Source organism: Triticum dicoccoides, chromosome 4A (assembly GCF_002162155.2).
Source record: "Triticum dicoccoides isolate Atlit2015 ecotype Zavitan chromosome 4A, WEW_v2.0, whole genome shotgun sequence".
NCBI lineage: Eukaryota > Viridiplantae > Streptophyta > Magnoliopsida > Poales > Poaceae > Triticum > Triticum dicoccoides.
Window position 1 is genome coordinate 682,950,549 of NC_041386.1, and position 8,580 is coordinate 682,959,128.

Here is an 8,580-nt window from a genome sequence, read left to right on the forward strand (position 1 = left end):
GTTGGTGTGCCTCTCGATCATAAGCCCCTTTCCCACTGTTTGGGGCAAGACACAAAAGGGGCTTACGATAGAAGTCAACCAACCAGGAGGGGTTGTCATCAAATCTCCTGTTTTTTTACTAGTGTTACCTGGAAATTATTGGAAGTATTTTGCCTCATGAACAAAATTTAGCTAGAAAAAAGGCAAGGCAGCATAAGTTAGTTAGGGAGCATAGGTAATCATTTGGCGTAGCGCTAGAAAATCGTGCCTTGCATTCTCATGCGAGTACTCGTTGACCACTTTGGCTAGCCGGCCGGGGCAAACAGCAAGCCTCGCTAGGCAAAACTAGGGTGGTGCTTACATGGGTTACCTTTTTTTTAACTTCTTCCTCTTCTTCCTCAGATGGCTGGTGTTCCCGTTCCTCAAGAGTGCACGCATCTGCAACCCACCAGGATTCAAGTCCTAGTGCTCGCATTTATCCTGGATTTATTTCAAGATTTCTGGCGATGCGCGTTCAGTGGGCGGAGACGTTCCCGTCGACGACGAGATGCCTATGGTGACTTCGTAAAATCTCAAGATGATATGCTGGCTCAGTCTCTTAAAAGTGCTCATAGGGTTAGAGTGTGCGTGTGTGCGTTCATAGGGGTGAGTGTGTGCGTCTATATCTGAGCGCTTGTGTCTGTATTGTGTTAAAAAAGAGTGCCCGCATCCAAGTTTGGCTCAGCTTTTCACAAGGGTCGGGATTACTCGCAGGACTGGTCCAGTCGATGGAGTTGCAGTGGACTGGGCATGCACCAACATCGCGGGGCATAACGGTCCATACTATGTGACAAATCCGTCAATCAACTCATAGGGGTAGGGTGTGCATTGTGCGTTCATAGGGGCGGGTGTATGCGCATATGTATGAGCACTTGTGTCTGTATTGTGTTAAAAAAAACAATTTCCTATTAAAGTTGTCTGCTTTGTTTTGCACCGAATGCGGAAACATGGTTAGATTTTCTTCCTCATACAACTGATTTTCCTCTTACTAGCCAAGTAGCCCGCTCAATTGCACGGGCTAGAATTTTATAAAGTTGTTTTACATAGGCAAAATACTGCCCATCATAATCCATTTGTATTAATATTGATTTTTTTGCGGGGAATATTAATATTGAATTGGTGTTGTCTTTCACAATGATTTTCTAAACCCATGAAAAATGACTCTGCACTAATCGCAAAAGAAGTTGTCCCCCAACCTCGGGTAATGATCTAGTCACATAATGTACATAAGATTTTTCAGAATTAAGAGTTGATACTCTCCAACATATAGTTGGTGTTGTGCAAATAGGGACAATAGATGAAATTTCTCACTGTCAAACGAAAGGAAGACACTCCAATATAACAAATTGGAGTCAGCTAAAGACCCCAAAGAATCTGCATGTCATGATGTGCAATTTTCTATCAAGCGGTTAATTGACATGCAGATTGTTGAATACAGTCCCGTCTACAATACAGTCCCGTGCATATGAAAAGAACGATCAAGTCCCGGGAGTTGTACGAATAACTGAGAATATACTAACTGAATAAAAAGGCTCCAAAACAGGATAGCTTGCTTTGACAAGCCAATTATATCAGGTGCCTTTAATATTAAGGGATATCAAGGAAGGAGATAACTGATCTTGTTTCTCCCACTCTGTAGACCAAGCGTCATGTCATGTATAGGTATGATTCTTGGCGATTGACTATTGTTTGGGCTGACACACCATATAATGTAGCTGCGATCTGATTAGAGAATTGCGAGAAGAAGAATAGGCTGACTTCAAGCAAGCGGATCAATGCAGGAGCCAATTGCTATGTCCAGGATCAAAGGTTCTTCCTGGCTCGGCTCCCTGTCAGGTGATCACGCATGAAGACCAGACGGAAGGTTATCTTATTGATGATGCTTCATTGGCCGGCGTGCGTGTCTGTAGGAAATTGCAGGGAGCCGAGGCTCCTTTCAATTATACAGCATTGGAAAGCACGACGGTCGTAGTCTGACCCAAGGATGTCGGTGAGACAATGCCTAGGTTCAAAGTGAAATCTTCGACCCAGGAGTTGAGGTGTCGCGCCGTGCTCTCCCAGACGTTCAAGGGCGCCTCCACTCTCTACGTTCTGACGCGGCCTCGCGGTAAGTTGGATTTTTAACGGCTGCCTCGCATGTGAACGCGATAATCGGCAAGGATTGCCGAGATCATCAGGGGAGCGTGCGTGAGGAGGTGGATTATCTTGTCCAGGGTGTCTCCCGGGCACTCGGCACACACCAGGAGTGATACAGCGGCGTAGATGGACAACAGCGAGAAGGCAATGCTGGTGCAGAGGTCGAGGTCACCCGGACCTCCTCCACCCTCCCTGGCCGCCCTCGGCACCGCCGGTAGCGCATGCACGACGCCTATCGGCAATGCAACAGGCGACTGGCGGCTGGCGCCACCGAATCCAAGGCCGTCCAAGTTACCTGTGAGTAGGACCTCGAAGCCAGCTCGATCTCGTCATCGCGGCTTCCGTGTCTTGCTGGTCTATTTTCCCCACTTCCTGATCCCATGATCGATTGGCGTGATTATTGCGATCGTTTGTACGTGGGTCAGACAAGAGTTGATTTTATTGATCTCTTTCAATGGGTATCGTGCATGGCATGGAAAACTCAATTGGTTTTCTAGTGGTATCATAGGTGGACTGAAACAGAGTTGGTACAGGATGGGTATTGTACATGGGGTGGAAAATCAATCTCAACCGTCAATCTTTGTGTATTATTATTAGGGGTACTAGTACAAATGCCCGTGCGTTGCAACGGGCGATAAAATTAGTAAAACCCAGTCCTTGTGTCGTTCTGCAACAATTTTTATATTCAATTTTGACGAGTGTCAGTAAACATGTATCCTTAAGTATCACTTTTCAGTAAAAGCCTCCCTAACATCGTTTGTCGGGATGTATTTCAGGTCCACACTTTCATCCGATGACAATGTAGTGGTGTATGGAATGGTCTTTCAATTTTTTAAAAGTTTAGAATAACACTACTTTTTTCATTTTCAGAAATATTATTTCAAATTTTAATATTTTTAAATCCATTTATTTTACTACGACTGACAATTTGCACCGTTTGGGCTTGGACGAAACATAAGGACTTGGTATACATAACACACACACTCTCAAAAAAAGTTGTGAGTATTTCTCAAGAAACAGATGAGAATAATAAGATTTAATAACAACTTATGATGATGAGATATTGTAATAATTCCAACTCAGTTTTCATGAAAGTTTGTAAAACTTCGAAATATTTGAACCTCTGTTAAATCCTAGTCAGAAAAAAAATCTATATGCTGAAACTAAAATTGTTTTTGTGTGAGTAACGATAAAATAGGGAAAAAACTAAAAAAGAGAAACACACTGAAGAGGCAGCCCCGGCCCATCTTTATCTAAGCCCACTATACGTAGTCGGCACACTCTCAACGCCAGCCTCTTCCATTGCTCTTTCCCTAGAACTCTTCTGCCTCCCCGATCTGCCTGAGAGCCTCCTGCACGCGGCGGACTTATTCTCATATGCCTCAGCTCGCCGTCCTCTTGCTGTCGCACAGCGGCGCGACTACCACGACGCCGCTCGCTTCCCTCCTGCCGACCTCCTCTCCTCCCAGTTCTCTGTAGTGCGCGTCCTCCACGCCGACCTCGCGTGTGCGCCGCCTGCCCCTTCACACCAACGCCGCCACCTTGCCGCCGTCCCGGCGAGCCTCCAGACAGCTGCCGCTGGCCTCTCCATTCTCCGTCGCGCCTGTCTACCCTCCGCCTCCCCTTGCTTCCGTGACGTGGCCTCCAATATTGCAAAGGTAATTCCTGCAATTTACCCTCTTCTCTCTTCTCTTCCCCATTCTCATTGCAATGGAGATTAATTATTTACATCATGGATCTAATTTAGTGTTTTATAACCGATTTGGTCTCAGTTGGTAGATTTAGTGGGAACCTCACCTCAATCGATGATAGTTCAACTGTCTCTGCTCCAAATCTGCAGGTCTCTGCTCCAAATGTCTGCTGAGCATCTTCTTCAATGAGCCAAAATCAATCGCTTGGTGCAGTTCCAGTTTGTGCTTACTATACAATACTAATTTCTAAGAGGCTACATCTCAAGGAGGTACACATTTCTCTGCCACCAGTTTCTGCAGGCCCGTCTGCCTGTTTCAAGCACACTAACTTCTTTGTATGCTCTAGGTCTGAATAACACCGTGTAGTATTTGAACAAATTTTAAACCAATGTTAGTAGCAAACCAAAAGCATCAGCCTCGTCTTCACATAGTAGGTTCAAATCAGTCTGGTTGATACAGCAATCCAGAGCCACAATATAGTATGAAAAAAGGACTGCAAGTTGCAAATGCAAGTATACATGCTCAGAGGTGCTAAATTTGCACACATAATTTGCACAATCATAATGGAGATCATCAATGTGATCAAAATTTAATCCATGTAGTAATTGGACACATCATAAAGAAATAACTATGAATGAGTGAGTGGTTCCAGACATGAAGATATGCTCCTTGAAGATGCTGAAGTAGTTTCAAATTCTAACTCCGAAGTTGACTTTTGGATTCTTATGTAGAATCAATGGTTCTGTAGAATTGAAATAATGAATGTAAGGTTAGAAAATTAGCAATGTAATGTGAAACTTAAATGCGTAAGTTGTTAGTAAATGAACTTACAAATTTTGAAAAAAGATTTCAAAGGTTGCATTACCTATTTGGTGAGGACTTCTGTGTAGACAATATTTTTTGTGTATGCCCTGTTTGTACTAATTGTTTGATTATTCCTCTTTTTGTCCTTCTTTGTATTTGTGCCTTTTGTACCGATCTTCTTATTATTTCCCGTCTTCTTCTCCTTCGTTTTGTTCTCCTTTGTGTCTGTGTCTCCTGCACTGATCTTCTTATCCATCCCCTTGTTCTCATCATGTGTTGCTGTTAATACTTTTATGTTTGATGTCGAGGTCGCTCTAGAAAGAGCGACATATAGTTGACCATGTGAGAAAACCGGTTCAGGCAGGTAGACACCGACATTTGGTATTGTCTGACCTTGCGATTTGTTTATTGTCATTGCAAAACTTAGTCTCACTGGAAATTGTTTCCTCTTGAAATTGAACGGGAACATGTCGTCGTCAGATGGGCATAATGGTATCCGTGGCAAGAAAACTCGCATTCCAGAGTGCTGCCCTACTACAATATCTGCATCAATTGCATTTTTCTGGAATCCACGCACGACCAATCTTGTGCCATTGCAGAGTCCATTAGCGGGGTCAATATTCCTCAGTAGTATGATTGGACAATTTATTTTCAGCTTTAGCATATGTGGAGGCAGTCCATTTGGGGTGAGGGTGTTTAGGAATTCTGGTGGATAGTAGTTATGTGGGTCGTCTTCTACAGAGTCGAAGCTGTGGTACACCATCTCCTCTCCTTTGAAGCGATCAATCATTTTTAGGTTTATTCTGTCTACAGAGTCGTTCCTTGTGGATAAAATTGCTCTTGACGTGATGTATTTTGGATATTTTAGGGAAGCATTGTCCGTTTCGTAGACACTGTCGATGAGTCTATCCAGGCCATTATCATCCGTCTTATTTGGCACGCATATACTTGCAGGTAGAAGTATTTCACTATCATCATTTGTCTCCTCGGTTCCGTTTCCAATGCGTAGTAGGTATTCTGCGAACCACTTGTCATTTTGAGCCCTCATGTTGTGCACAAGCTTCAATTGACGCATGGAATTCCAGAGCTCGGACCTGCATAGTGATGCATCTACTATCTGGGCTCTTGTTCCCTTTCGAACAACGGGGAGCACTTGCCTAAAGTCTCCTCCAAATACGACTGTTTTTCCACCGAATGGAAGATCTGGTCTGTCCATTATGTCCCGCATGCTTTTGTCTAGCGCCTCCACTGTCTGCCTCTTAGTCATAGATGCTTCATCCCAGATTATTAGTGATGCTGCTTGGAGTAGCTTGGCTGTCCCACTTTGTTTTGTGAATCCACAAATAGCTCCATCATCTATTTTTAGTGGAATCTTGAACCTCGAGTGTGCGGTCCTCCCTCCGGGCATTATGGAAGCAGCAACACCGGAAGTGGCCGTCGCCACAGCAATCTTGCCTTGTCCGCGTATTGTGGCCAAGAGTGCCCTGTAAAGAAAAGTTTTTCCTGTGCCTCCCGGTCCATCGACAAAGAATAAGCCTCCTCTTTGGCGGTCAATTGCGTGTAAGATTTCATCATAGGCCTTTCTCTGCTCGTTGTTTAGGTTTCTATGTAAAGTTGCGTCCTCCGGGTCCACCTCGATTGAGGTCTCCTCGATGATCTCCCTAGGTACGTCGTCTGCCGTCTCATGTTGTTTCTCGATCTCTGGAAGAGGAAATGATTTTATGTCTTTTCCCATTGAGTGCAACATGTCTCTGATATTTCTAAGCACCATCTGTTCGACCGTGTGCTTGCATTTGCAGTTTCTGTTGTAGTCTTCTGACATTGACTCGAGGTGTTTGTTCCAGAGGCTACGGACGTTGCTAGGCTCGCAAAACACCAGGATTGTCGCGAATAGCCTTCGTAGCGATGATGGCATTCGAAACAACTCCGGTTCTGTCATGCAATCATCCAATGTGTTGTCTGCCTCAATGAGCCCCCGTTTTTCTGCAGCTTCACGGAAGGTTGGCATTAGTTGTGCTTCAACTGTTCTTAGGTCTTCGTAGCTGGTGGCGCCTGTCACATGGTTTAGGAGAACTCGAAGATAGTATCGTTCTCCTTCAGCCGGGTGTGCTGAGACGATTCTGCCAACCTGGAACAGAGCGGCCCGTTTTCTCTCTTGCCAAAACTTCCCGCGTGTTTGCCAAGTATAATATTCCGGGAAGTCTCTGTATAGTATGCCTCGTGCTTTCTCATATAAGCTGTTTGCATGAAAGTACGCTGTCAACATTGATATATCTGTGCCTTCACGGTCGATAACATTCTTTATTTTTTCTTTGCCATGATATGAAACCATGTGCATATTTGGGAGATGCAGCTGTAGTTGCAAGACTGGCGGGTGCATTTTGCTTAGTTCGAAGCCATATATTCTCCACAGTGCTTCTGGTGGCGTCACCCAGCGTGCGTCTCGGTATTGTTGAATCTCGTCGATTTCGGCTTCATTTGCTTTGTCAGTTACAGATACAGATGCTCGATCATGACCCTTGTAGATGTACTTGAATAGGTACTTAACGGCTTTAATGCTTGAGCATATCTCAACATTTATGTGGCAGTTGAACATCTTTAATAGATAAGGGTTGTAAGGAACCACCCACCTGTTATCCAGTTTGCAATTTCGGACCGTTTCAGTCCGACCGTCATTGCGTCTCCTATATATTGGGTAGGAGTCCTTGCCTTGAATCGTAGTTTCGGTAAATGGCCTTGGATAATTGTTCTTGCATGACGAACGGTTCTTTGTGCATGGACATAATTTATTCAATGCACCACAAGGACCATGCATCATATGTTTGATTACCATTTTGTAGAGTTCTGGGTACTTGTGCTTGTTAGGGAGCTCAGCGGAGATGATTTTGTCATACTGTTCTGGACATGTGTACTTATATTTTCCGGTCATGATCAGCAAAAAGTGAGCATGTGGCAATCCCCTCTTTTGGAATTCTACAACATATGTATATGCCTTAACCTTTCCGAGAATGGCCTTCTGAAATAGTTGCTTCTTCATTTCTTCTAGCTTCGCCCTGAAAACACGAACTACAATATCTGGGCGATCTTGTGGTGTTTGCCCGGATTGTAGTTCACGTGTGATCTCATCCCAATTGGGGTTGCAGGTCATTGTGAGGAATATGTCTGGCTTTCCATATTTTCTAACCAAAGCCATAGCATCTAGATACCGGCGAAGTTTATCGCGTGGTCCTCCAATAAATGATGATGCAAGTACCCTCTGTTTTCCGACTGCGTTTCCCTTTTCTTCTCCAGCTTGAATGCTGTCTAGAAGGCCTTGATATAGATCTGCCCTTATTTCCTTTTGATGATGCCAGATGTAATCTAGTCTAGAGCTTTCAATCTTGATGTATGTATCTACAGCAAACTGCTGGAAAAGTCGTCCGCCATGCAATATTGGGTTGAATATGTTTGGCCGTGTATGCAATTTATAGCAATAGTATTCTTTCATCGTTACCCACAGGCCATTGACTGAATCTGTGCAAATAATGAAAAGTTAGTTGCATATATATGTAGGAATGTTTGGTATATGTAAATTTAATTTTGGATAGAACAATGTCTGAAAATTTACCTGGTTCATCATCATCATTGATATCATCAGCATCAATACCTTCCTCTCGTGTATCCTTCTTTGGGATTTTCCTATGCCAACCCAGCTCAGCTCTTGGAAAGAACAAAGGGTACGACAATGGATCATAACACCCATAATATGATCGAATGTGCTCTATTTCGTTGTTGTTCCCATGTAGTATTACACTCTTGTCATAAGTATCTCTTCTTTCATTTCCTTCAATCCACACTGCAGCTACCTCTGAATTGATTGGTGCATTGTAAGTTCTCTGGTCCAATCTTTGGTCAAGGTTCAATATGAGTCTGTAGTCCTCAAGGTTCTGGG

General features: G+C 43.9%; 2 long non-coding RNA genes across 2 annotated transcripts in view; both read left to right on the forward strand.

Moving 5' to 3' along the window:
* LOC119289721 overlaps window positions 1-951 on the forward strand; it is a 3,019-nt gene extending 2,068 nt beyond the window's left edge. The window contains exon 3 of the long non-coding RNA XR_005141593.1: window positions 382-951. This is a non-coding gene — a long non-coding RNA (uncharacterized LOC119289721). The remainder of the gene's footprint in view (window positions 1-381) is intronic.
* A 2,622-nt stretch (window positions 952-3,573) lies between these two features.
* The window catches only part of LOC119289722, a 6,773-nt gene continuing 1,766 nt past the window's right edge, over window positions 3,574-8,580 (forward strand). Inside the window, exons 1-2 of the long non-coding RNA XR_005141594.1 lie at window positions 3,574-3,812; window positions 3,995-4,114. This is a non-coding gene — a long non-coding RNA (uncharacterized LOC119289722). The remainder of the gene's footprint in view (window positions 3,813-3,994; window positions 4,115-8,580) is intronic.